Source organism: Pungitius pungitius, chromosome 2 (genome assembly GCF_949316345.1).
Source record: "Pungitius pungitius chromosome 2, fPunPun2.1, whole genome shotgun sequence".
NCBI classification, from domain to species: Eukaryota; Metazoa; Chordata; class Actinopteri; order Perciformes; family Gasterosteidae; genus Pungitius; species Pungitius pungitius.
In genome coordinates, this window is record NC_084901.1 from 2830212 (window position 1) to 2843506 (window position 13295).

Genomic DNA, 13295 nt, shown 5'->3' on the forward strand with positions numbered 1-13295 from the left:
TATCGGTCCACTAGGAGGCAGGAGAACGCAAAAACAGGCCTGATTCGTTGTCCCCTTCGTGTGAGATGTTCCCCTTCGACCTGGGGAGCGGAGGTCCAACGTTCACTCTGTTCCTATATGAAGAATAAAAAACGGAAGCTCTAAAAGCTACCTGGAGATACCAGAGGATTCGAGGGTTCAACAGCATCTCAGTCATTTCAAAGGACGCAGTAGAAGAACAAAACATCCTCCGGTGTTGCGTCCGGCCTCGGCTCACCTGAGCTGGCCCTCTCAACCCGGGGGGGGGGGGGGGGGGCTCACATCCTTTGCTCCGGAATCGGCTCATGGGCCACCAGCCTCTTTCGAGGAGTTGGAATACGACACCTCAGCGGGGTCTTCGCGTTCATTGACACACGCGAGAACTGAATTGTTCCGTGGAATAAAGAGCAGAATTAGGGGCTAAATGGCGGCGGACCAGTGCACAGCGGGGTGGGGGGGGGGTTCTTATCAGAGTGACGCAGGGCACCGGGGGTGAAACATAACTGCGAAGGGAATAAAAACACAGATGTCGAGCTACGGGAATTGTCGTTCTAGAGAATGAGAGAGACCGAAATTGAGATTAAATTTCATTGATCCAGGCCTTTTTTTTCTTCTTTCATGTGTGTTTATAGCTGTTTCGCAGAGATACAACAAACACTCGGCGTCCCCCCCCCCCCCACCCCCCCCACCCCCATCCGCAGTCAGATTCCATTGAAGAAGGGGAAAAAAAGAAATCCCCTTCTTATACCACTCTGACAGATTGCTTTCTGCACCGGCAGCGACGGCCCCTCCTCAGAGCGCCATTTCTAATTCAGTCAGACGTCGCACACTTGTGGAGACACGCCATCCTGCCCCCCCCCCCCCCCCCCCCCCCCACACACACACACACAACAGCCTCAAAGAGACATAAAATGCATCAATTTGACAGTCAAATTGAAACTGACACCTGTCAGCGCGGCAGGCGGCGAGAGCACACACGGCCCCATTGTGTGAGCAAACCCATGAATGTGTGTCCAATGTGATGAACGCAGTCCTCATCGGGGGGGCCACGGGGGGGGGGATTTACATATTTATATTTATTTCATTGAGGGTAATTATGACTGCGAAAACTCTCGTTCACTTTAATTTAACACTTTTTAAAAAAAGACACCACAGGCAGTTATTATGAAAGTAATTATAAGCTGAGGCGCGTCGCCCAATGCGAGGTTCCTCAGTGCTTTTGAAAGTACACTTGAAGCGCAACTTAAATAGAAAGAGTATGAATGGAATTAATGAACGAAAGAAGGACGATGAAAAAAGTGGCCCAAAACGCACTCGGTCTGCGGTGGAGTGCGGTTCATTTCAAGTGTGTGCAGTCAAATGCCCGCACACGGGCAAAAGGATGAAAACGATATGTCTGCAATTGTATTATTATACTGTGTATAATTGAACCCACAGAGTTAATTGTGTCGCTGCACAGAGTACAGAGAAGTAATTTAGTTGAGGGTGCGTGTTCTCCCCAATGGCAACCCGACGCAGGAAGGAGACGAAGGGGGGGAGGGGGGGGGGGGGCGCGTTATTGCCAGTTGGCCCGAATACATCCTCATGAAAATGTCCCGGTCACACTGTGTGCCGTGCAGGGGTCGCATCTTTCACCGCAAAACGACAGCTCAGAATGACAATAACTGAGATCTACAAAAGAACATGAGACCCAAAAAAAAACCCTAAAGTTACGAACCCAGACACGCAACAATGTGTCATATTGTCGCTTGGTCAATTAGGGAGAAGAAGATTTTTATAAAAAAACCTGCACTTCTATCATTCCAGCCTTATATTTGTAAGTGAACCTACTTGCTGAGACGGAAAAGGGCGTGAATGTTTCTGTCTGGTGTGGAGAGAGGGACGTGCAATACAAGCAGCGAGATCACACTTCCCTTTCCCATCAGGGTGTGTACAGGACTCACATATATTTTATATATTCTCAGTGTGTATCCATACTTTGTTCCAGCTGCTCCCCTCGATCTCTTCTCGTTACCCTTCTTCTCGATCCTTTCTATCCTGTCCGTCTCTTCCTCCCCGGATGTTCGAATTCTTCTTGCTTTTTTTTTTTTTTTTTACAAATCAGCGTTGAATATTTTATCTCTGTGAGTGCTGGTCCTGTTTCGACAGAAGAAACTCTGGTAAGATGTTGGGGACACGCGATGCACTTCTGGCTTCTTCGTTGGTCCAGAGGAGAATTCGCATAGAGATAATAATAATAATAATAATAATGTCATAGCAGCGGGGGCAGATTGTTGAGCAAACATGATGAATAATTGAATCAAGTCTTCACAAACACGCAGGGCCGGTGATTAAAAAAACATGAAACATTAAAGAGCTCGACAAACACGAATCAACAGTCGCGGTGGAGAACGTGCGCAGAAAACGAGGCGGGGTCCCGAAGTCGCGCCCTGAGGGACTACTTGCACGAGCAAACTGGTGATTTAAAATGGAGTGCAAATAAAGGGGAGTAATTGTAGCTTCAGGTGATGGAGGTGTCGGGTGGGGGGGGGGGGGCGTTTAGGGACCCAGTCCGGCTCTCTGTGGTGAATGGCTTTTACCTTTTTACTTCAGACTGTGAAGCATGAACACCGATGAGGAATCCATAACCAGGGCCTCGGCCTACAGAAGCTCTCAAAGCCTCCTTCCTAGATGGGCTCTGAAGTCGCTGCTTAGTGAAGTAATGAAAAGTCGGAATGAAGTACTGGAGCAGAGCGGGGGGGGGGGGGGGGGGACGACACGCCTCTTTGCATTTCTCCCTCAGACTGTAGGTAGGAGTCTAAGTGGGTCTGCTAAAATTAGAATATTATTATATTATTACGATGTACTGTGAAGTTGCACAAAAAAATGCAGACTTGGTAATGGGAGACAGACTTTTTAAGTGTTTTGATAAATAGTGTTATTAACGAAAACCTCATGTCAGAATCACAATTCATGCATGACAAGTGCAAATATTATGCCAACGTGCTAATGGTATTGATCAGAAGCTTTGCTAATTTTGGGCCCAGAGCAAAAGAAACTCCTTATGTTTTAGCATCGTCCGGGACTGCCACTCAAGAGGTCAGGGGGGGGGGGGGGTCACGGGGAGATGAGGGCGCCACGAGGACGCCGCTGCTCCCAAGAACCCGCCGCTGGCTGCGGGGACACAGCGGTTCTCCCTCTCTCTCTCCCTCTCCCTCTCTCTCTCTCTCTCTCAATCCAGCATTTGTCTCGCCTGTCACTCAATGCCGGCCAACGGGAAGCATCGGAGCGCACCTTGCTGCTCTCTAGTCAGTCATCGTGAACGAGGCGTTTCCATGCCGACAGCATCCTGAGTGCGCGTATCTCCGGCTGCAAAGGCAACAGGAAAGTGGGACTCAGTCCGTTGTCAAAGAACAGTTGAAGGGCCTTTGTTTGTCCTTTCACCTGTTTTCCCCTCCAGGAACCTCCTCCCCCCCCCCCCCCCCTGCTGTGTTTTTCTGCTGCTCCATCCTCCTTCCACGTCTGGCTTGGCCCCTCCTCCTGCGCTTCCCCCCCCCCCCGACCCAGGCAATTTGGACATTTCGAGTTCCGCTTTGCCTGAAATAACAAACTGAATAACGCTTTTGGAGGTTTTCAAAAGGACAAATGGGGCTTAAATAATGTGCCTTTTATAACTTCATGACTGAAACAATATTATAATAAGAGTGAACCAAAAATAGTCTTCTTTAATCAATTTGGAGAAATTGGAGCTTTCGCGCCAGGATTTAGATGATGACGCTAAATAAAGCTCACGTCTGACCTGCTCGGCATCGAACTCGAGAGCGCCACGATTGGCCAACTGACTGATGGCTGACTGACGGGCTCCGTAGGACAGGACAGGCCTCGCAGGACAGGTTTTGGCAGGACAGGCCTCGGCAGGACAGGCCTCCGCAGAACAGGCTTCGGCAGGACAGGCTTCGGCAGGACAGGCCTCGGCGGGACAGGCCTCGGCAGGACAGGCTTCCGCAGGACAGGCCTCCGCCGGACAGGCTTCGGCAGGACAGGCTTCGGCAGGACAGGCCTCGGCGGGACAGGCCTCGGCAGGACAGGCTTCCGCAGGACAGGCCTCCGCAGGACAGGCTTCGGCAGGACAGGCTTCGGCAGGACAGGCCTCGGCGGGACAGGCCTCGGCAGGACAGGCTTCGGCAGGACAGGCCTCCGCAGGACAGGCTTCGGCAAGACAGGCTTCGGCAAGACAGGCCTCGGCAGGACAGGCCTCGGCAGGCAAAAAAAGAGGGAGATTCACGCTCAGGCGCTGTGGAGCTAGAGAGCGCTTAGCTTAGCAAGAACGTGGGATGGATGCAGTGCCAGTCGGACAGCGAGCCCACAGCATTCCGCTCCCGGGCCCTCTTCGGGGGGCGCCTCAAGTGGCAGTCTCTTTCCAGTCTTCGCTGAGTGCCTTCCTGCTTTTATCCAAAGCGGGGAGAGCGATAGCGAAATGCGGGCAACAGGGAGCGCTGCATAAAAGATGAGTCGTGACGTAGCGTGGACGTGCATACGAATGAGAGCGTAAGTGCATGTCTGCGAAGCCCGATGAGTGTGTCCGTTGCAACGGACGGGGGAAGAGGACATTCTGCAGCCGCATTCTCCGTCTTTCTATTGCCCCTGTGTCAAGCAATTGCGGAAGAAGGTGAGAAGGGGCGTGACGAAAGGCCGGAGGAGGGTTCAAGTTTGCGGGACGCGGCGACAGAGAAAAGGCGGCAGTTCTTTTTTTAAAACTTTTTATTAGAGGGAACACGGGGTGAAAGCACAGACAAGGTGAAGTGGAGATGAGATGCAGTCAATGAAACCTGCAAACACACACGGGCCAGACTCTGTGTGTGTGTGTGTGCGTGTGTGTGTGTGTGCGTGCAGATAATTGTGCATGGTCCCGGAGCACAGAGGAGGGGTGTCGATGACGGATTTCTCTCCCCTTAACTTGACGGCTCCGGGGTGTCTGTGTGGGCCGATAACGCCCGCTAATTAATTACCTATTGATGCTTTTATCGTCTGGTGTGAGCTTTCATAACAGTCAAACACCGGTCAGGAGGGGTGGGGGGAGTGTGTGGGGGGGGAGGGCAGATGCTCTGTGGACGTTAAAAAATCGTTAAAAAGTAGGCTGTCCTGCATCACTGATCTGTTGAAATAGCCACATCCCCTAACACCACTATTGATGATACGTCATGCATGGATTCGGAAATGCTTTGCACAAAAAGGGCCGAGGTGCAAAATGCAGAAGAAAAAAGGTTTTGATGGAAATGCGACGCTAACATGGCTTAACGTTGTTGTTGGAATGGACTCTTTTGCATGGTAAGCAACCCTTAATTATTCATTTTGATGTCTACTACAATACCACTATCTTCAGATCCCAGTCATAGAAGAACCCCAGTGGTCTGGAAGATAGAAAAAGCTCACATGAGACTTTGAGAGAGTCTCTCCCGCTGTGTCTCCAAATGAGTCTCCATCTGATTCCATGTTATAATCAAAGTGACAAACCTAAAACCGGTAAAAAGGGACGACTGGCATTGCAGCTCAACTTCCGTACCAATGGGGTGGGTTTCGGGGGAAGAGATGTGCTGACGTGTGTTATATGTTCCAGCTACAAAGTCTCAGCGGGATGGTTTATGCAGCAAGAAATCCGAGGAAATATAGACTTAATTTTGGGAATTTCTTAATGTTATGGAGTTCCTGAAAAACCCCTGAACCCTTAACTCTACGGTCCACCGGGTCGGCAGTGAGGAGATTGTAAAAAGCTGGTATACGTGACACCAAATAAACCACTCAAACTATATAATTCTTTATGAGTAAGTGAGATAGCTGAGTGAGTTGCAGTGGTTTAAAGAGGAGATAAATGCTCGACCTTCTGTAAATCTGCAGAGGATAACAATGTTTTGATGTTAGAATTGATTCTCCTGGGCAAAGGGGAATTAAAGCCTCCGGGTGCCGGAGTCACTTGGGCATCCGAGTGTCCCCTTTAAGTCCCGGGCCTCCATCGCTTTGTCGTAAATGAATGGCCACGAGGGGAGAATAGTTCCCCCCCCCCCCCCCCCCCCGATTGGGGTTTGCCTACCTATTGCTCATTTCTTTTGCTCAATCTGCATGATATTACACCCACAGATGACTGAGCCGCCATGAGATTCCTCTTCGTTCTCTACGCTGAATACGAATCCCTCCCAAAGGGATCATTTCTCATGTTTGTTTTGTTCTGTGACTGATAATTCATCAGGTAGACGACGGGCTGCGTTTCAATTGCACACATTATTATTTGGGGAATTAAATTCCCCCCCCCACTATACCGTGTTTGGAAATACCGACTACACCTTTTCTCAAATCTCCCTGTGATATATCAGAAAAGGGTTGGAAATCACACTCGTAATGGTAATGAGACGAAATTACATAAACAACACGAGCAAAATTGGAAAAAGTGAAACCTGAGTAGCAGAATGTTTTATTAAAGAGATGCGTGACCGGTCAGATGCAGGTATGTCATTACAATACACTTCCATTCAAAGTAACATGTCTAGACAACAGTAAAAATTATATATACTACTATTAAGAAGCCTCGTCGGGTTGACGTCCCCCCTGAGATTATCCTGAGATTAGGAACCACCGCAGCACATTTGACCGATTTCACGAGTTCCAAAAGAATGTAATCTCTGTAATTAAATGTGTAGCGTTGAAGGAATGCAATTTGGCTTTTCTTCGCATGACCGACGCTGAGCAATCACTGCAAGTGGTCGCAATGAAAGCCGGTCTGCCCCAAACCTGCAGAAACATACAACCGTGGGGGGGGGGGGGGGGGGGCTGAGGACGGGGACAGAGAGAACAGAGGAACAAGACAAAAGGACAAGGATAGGAACAAAAGAAATGGACAAGGGCCGAAACGAAGGCCGCTGTTCGCTAGCTGTTAGCGGTGCTGCTACTGTAGCTAGCGCAACGCCACCTGGGATCCGATCGGCTTTGATGCAGATCTCTTCAGATTTTTTTAAAAGGTTCATTTGAACATCCGCTGTAGTAGAACTTCATTTCCCCCTAATTCACAATTGAAATGCGTTTGGCGCCTGCTCAGAAGGGCCTCAAACCTCCAGCCGCGTACGACGCGGGAATCGCTCGCCGGGATTCAAAATGGCAACCGCCAACGTCGGTGGGCACGGACAGCGTGGGGGTCGGAGGGGGGGGGGGGGGGTTGAGGGGGCGCGTCGGCATCTAAATTGCTTCCACCGGGCCCTCCGCGTAGTTACTCGTGCTCATCGTAAAGTGACTTGAACGACTTCTGCTGTGTGTGCGTGTGTGTGTGTGTGTGTGCGTGTTTGGCAGTAAGAGGGTGAACTGGTGAGCGAGCTCCTCCGATGAGTAGAATGAGTGCTCCGCTTCACGCTCCACTGAAGCATGAAAAACTGTGTCGACGAGCCGCACCGGCAGCCAAATACACACACACGCGCACACACACACACACACACACACACACACACACACACACACACAGATAAGAGATGCGAATGTCTTCTTTACTTAAGATGCCACTTCTAGATTAATCAAAAACTGTGCATGCTTTATCTTACTGATTTATGCTGTTCCATCTTTTACGGCTTCATTGCGTATCACGATATTAACGACTAACTAAACTAATTGTCGCCATCATCCAGGTTGGGTACACGAGAGACAAACAACGACAACAATCGAGAGGGTGTCAGTCCTTCAAGCTCACAGCTCAGACACACAACCCTCAGAAAAAAAAAAATGACTCAGAGGATTATTGAGACGTTTGTGAAAAATGGAGGGAAGAAGCCATGCTGCCATCTGCTGGTGGAAGAGAGCTTTTTGGGTGCCAGAAAGAAACTCGAAATGCCTTTCTTATCTAAGGACACACACACACACAAACACAAAGGTCACACACACACACACGGGTTTCAGAGGACAGCTGCGTGACTGCGTTGTCTTCGGGAGGCCGAGAACAACGCGTGCAGGAATGCAGGCACCGATGCTTTTGGTGGGAACTACTTTCCGTCGCGTCCCACCCGGCTCGGGTTGGAGCTAAAGCGCTTACTTCAGACACGTGGGACCCGTCACGGAGGGGAAACCGGCAAGATGTGGGACGTCGGGAGCAATGTTGTGTCTGAAGTGGGACATCTGTTCGTTTTCTCTGCCTCTCCCTTCACTGTGATGATAACGGTCCAGTTGTGAAGCTGGAGGGTGGGCTCAAGAACACACACACACACACACACACACACACACACACACACACACACACACACACACAATCTGATGGATGTCCTTGGGTTGATGTGCTGTTTCCACAGCAACACCGGGGTCTTTATCACGCGGAGAGCCGGGTTACGCGAGTGCAGGAGTGCTTTAAATAGCCACGCGCAGTTCTGGCTGTCTGTGACGTCACCGCCGTGTCACTAATCCCCATTAACGCCTTTTTATAAAACAAAAGCCACAAAAGGAAAGATAGAATTAAAAAAAAAAAAAATTGGTACAAAGCGACTTGTACATGTGAAGATTCAACGTGACGACAGTTGCTACGAAGCGTCACATCTACCACTCAAGGTGTTTTTTGTCTTTTTTTTTTATTTTCATGGCGAGTTGAGTCATTCTTCACTAATTGAGTTTTTTTTCTCCCTCCTACACGAGACAAAGCGACACGACGGCGGGTTAATTGGCAGCTGAAGAGCCCGCATGGGGAGAGCGTTTCGGGCTCTTTTATTTTTCGCTTGCAGGTTCGTTTCTTGGCTCGAGGACATTTTGGGAAGAACTAGAAATGTTTCCACGAATAACTCTGGCTGCTCTTCGGCGAAGGTTTAAACGGGTCTCAGTGAGTCAAAAGAACAGGACGCACACCGTGAGCTGGCCTTTTCGTGAATGTGGACCCTTTAATTCTCCTTTTTGTCGGATTGTTCATCGGTTCCTTATTTCTCTTTTGACATCCATTCATTGAGAGAACACAAAACTGAAAGAGGCGGCTGGGGGATTTATTTTGTTGGTAGGGACATCAGTTTCAGCAAACCTCGCAGTATGACTCAATGCAAAAAAACCTCAATATTACTTATTTTAAATGTATTATTACTAGTGTAGCATCTCTACAGGAGCCCTTTCATGGTCCTTGTCTGATCTGGGTCCAGCTGTTTTACCTCCAGCTCTCAAAGGGGTTTTTGAACGAAAGAATGTACGAGGAGTTTCGGGTCGGGTCTTCTTGGAAGGACGTGGTCGCTCTTGTCACGTCGATGAACGGCACGTCGCCGGGGACTCGTAGGGTGCAACATGTTATGTGTCGCTCATTAATTTTACTCCGCTTTGGGACACGGCTTGAGCCCAGCCAAAGCACGGGGGGACAGGCCGGCATATATTTTGCGGCGATTTCTTAATTTACAAATATTGCGGCTCAAGGCCACGCCCCATTGCCCCCTGTGGACCAGCCGCCAATGCTAAAAGATCAAACAACGCTCATTTCAACTATTTGTGTTCACTATTTCAAAAATAGCCCTCTACATTTGTCAGTGTGTGTCTTGCAGACAGACAGACACACACACACACCATCTCCTCCACGCTGCTCGGTAACAGAAGGGATTAAGATGGAGTTGTGGGTGGGGGGGGGGGTGACTCATGCCAGCAGCAATAATCCCAGCCGTGTCAACATCAAGGCGGCGGGGCTGACTGACACACGCAGGAAGTGACGGCGGCCGGGAGCCAATAGCATCTTTGAGAACACCTCTGCACACCCCGAACGGCACGGCGCCGGGGGGAAATTGGGGCTCGCCGGGGGCCCCACGTGGGACGCGGCGCGTCACACGGATGCAGCGCCGCGGAATCTCTGTAGAGGGAGCTTAGAGTATACGAAGGAGACGCCGCGTGACTGAAACTGTCACAATTCTGCCAACCACAGGAATCTCCTCAGGTTAACCTTCCAGTGAGTCTGTCCTGGGACACGTGGGGGGGGGGGGGGGGGGGGGAAGTGTCACCATGCAGAAATACATATTATATATATATATATATATATATATATATATATATATATATATATATATATATATATATATATATACACACACACAACAGCCTCAGCTCTGCAAACACAAATCACTTTGCAATGCGCCTCCTGGCTAATGTGCACATGAAGCCATTAAGTGGATGTATCCACTCTGACACTGTTTACTGTCGACACCCGGGCCCCTCCTCCTCCTCTTCCTCCTCTTCCTCACCCCCCCCCCCCCCCCGCCCGCCCCGTTAGATCACACCCTGGTTGTGCTCAACCAGCCTGGCAGCAATTTCCGGATACAAAGATGAAGAGGATATTTATGTTTGTGTGTGTGTGTGCTGTGTGTGAAAAAAAAAATGAAAAGCAACTTTTCTGGCATAAATGCACACACACACACACACACACACACACACACACACGGTGATAATTACGGCTCCTATTGATTATGTGCTTTGCCTCGGAGAGTTCTCCCCCCCCCCTCGCCCCACATTGTAATTAGGCATCGGATTCCACAGGAAATGCCTCTAAATGCCCATTTACAGGATTAAATATAGATGAGTACTGGTCGTGAGGCCTGAGAGCTCACACTCACCCGTTCCATTACTGACCAGATCTCTCTCTCTCTCTCTCTCTCTCTCTCCGTGCATGTATCAACATTTAAATGTTCCCGATCACGCTCTCCTTCTCGCTACCTGACCGGACATCGGGCGGCGAGGTGAGAGGTCAGTGATGCTCAGAGAAGAAGAAGAACAAGAAGAATAAGAACAAGAAGAAGAAGAAGACACGCACGCCGAATGGAGGCCGAAGAGCGGGACAACAAAACGAATCCTTTTGGCGCCTCGACGTTCTGAATAAAGAGTGATTCATTCACAGGGGGAGCAGCAGGAGGCTGCTTCCGCCCACACGGAACGGCTGAGTAAGTGCAGGGGGGGGGGGCACACTCTGCAGACAGTAGACCCAAACAGGAACAGGAGAGGAGCGGCCTGAGAGCTGTGGTGCACACCCCTAACACCAGATGCTTCGGACCCGATAAACAAAAGGGGGGCCAATCGCCACCAGGCTTTCGCTCCAAGTCGATTCTTCTCAAGCAGCTTTTTTTTTTCTAAGTCCAGAAGCTCATGTTCCTCGGCGAAGGGCACGCAGGAATGTTAAGAGGGTGAAAATGTTTAATCCCCAACATCCTCAACAAAGCCTGCAGGGCTGCTCTAACTGGACCATTGTTCAGACTGTGTGTGTGTGTGTGTGTGTGTGTGTGAGAGAGACCTGCTTTCAAACTCCCTGCGCCCTTTACTTGTTGTCAACAAGAGATGCATTTCACAATAAACACACAGGTAAACCCCCCCTCCCCCCCCTCCTCCTCTCGTGCACCAGAACCGTGCCTTTTCCTTCTGGCGTTGGAGACGTTTAAGAGGCAGCGATTTGTGTCTGTGAGGCGTTGATTAACTGCTGGGGTCGTAACGGGACGACACAGTCAGGGGGGGGGGGGGGGGCGCAAGCTGTCAAAGGTTCGGACGTCCCTCGTTGAAGCGAATGAGACAACCGGTCCAAACTTCACGCGCTGTACATCGATCAGATTGAGTCATTTTCAAAGGTCAGAGCAGTAAATTCTCGTTCATCATCTCGCCTCAGATTAATCTTGTGATGCCTCACGGAGATCCTGGTCGCCCCCCCCCCCCCGAGGCCTTAAAAAAAGGAACTAATAGACACCAAGATACACATTCAACTGATGTGCAGGAAGAAAGGAGTGCTTTCAGGACGACACCGGCAAGAAGGGAATGAACATCAATCACATGAATACGGGCAAAAAAAAAAGGGGGGGGACAAGGACCGAGGAGGGACGAGGACAACAGAGCCATTAAAGAGACGGAGCGCGTGAGGGACGCCCATTCATCGGCCCGTTCTGCTCCGGTGACGCTCTGATGAAAGAACGAGACGGGAAAAAAAAGTTCCCGGCGTCACCACGAGGCGCCACTTGACAAAAGACACAATGTCCCCCTTGGGGTGGGGGGGGGGGACGGGACGCTTTGACCCCGTCTCCGTGGTCGGACACCTGGGAACATCAAGAGCTATATATAACCACTCCATCCCGTCACTGTGAGGGAACGGCTCTGCGCCGCCGCCCCCCCCCCCCCGACACCCTCTTCATCCTCGCTGTTGCCATGGAGCTCGGAATCAATGACATCACGGGAAGAGGGAGAGAGAGTGTGTGTGTGTGTGTGTGCTGTTGCGAGTGTGTACGTGGAGATAGAAGCTGAAAATATCAGGTGTCGAGCAGAAGAACAGGCAGCAGGCATCGAGCTGGACACACACACACACACACACACACACACACACACGCACACACGCACACACACACACACACACACACACACACACACACACACACACACACGCACACAGCCAAATGGGTTAATGATAATGACTGAACTTGCCTTTCATGGCGTCACGTCCGCACACAACACCAATCTCACTGGTGATTACACAGCGCACAATGTTGTGTTTCCTCCAGATGTCTCTTGATAACCGGGAAATGGTAAAAGGACTACCTGGAGGGGGAGGGGGGGGGGGGGGGGGCGACTATGAGTTCAACTGCCCTGAGAATAGACCCTTAAAATATGTCTTCTCGGGAGATGGGAGAGTTATGTGGGACATGTTTGCACCTCTCTCGCTTGTCTCGGAGTGTTCGCACACATGCAAATCAGCAGCGTGCATGCGTGCAACTTCACACACACACACACACACACACATGCAAAGTAGACGTGGCACCCTCACACGTGTGCATTTGATTAATTTAGATATTTTGCGAAAATAGCTTCACCTGATCCTTCTTGTTGCAACACACCAACTGCGCACGGACCTAAGAAAGTTTTAACTTAAGTTTAAAGTTATATTCCGTACAATTTAATAACCTACGTGCTTAAGAGCTGCGACACCGGAAGTTCCTTTCTCGGTTTTAAGCTGGATTTTGCCTGTCAAAGTGTTGATGTGGTACAAACTCAACGTCCCAGTGAGGTCATGTGACAGTGACGTCACTTCCAAAATGGCTGCCAGGCCGGTCAACACATTTGGGAAAGCCTAATCGTTAAAGTACGTTTCAACAGATTAAACAATTCTAATGATGTGATGACATGTCCTACGTTAAATCTCACCCTTTATACACATTTCACAAGTCAATTTATATTTAAAAAGTCATGTCACAAAGGCCACCAACTGTGTTGTGGCTCAATTGATTGAATTACAAATTATTGAATCAGATCAAAGTTCTGGAGTTGAATTCAAAAGACTAATGAAGGCATATAAA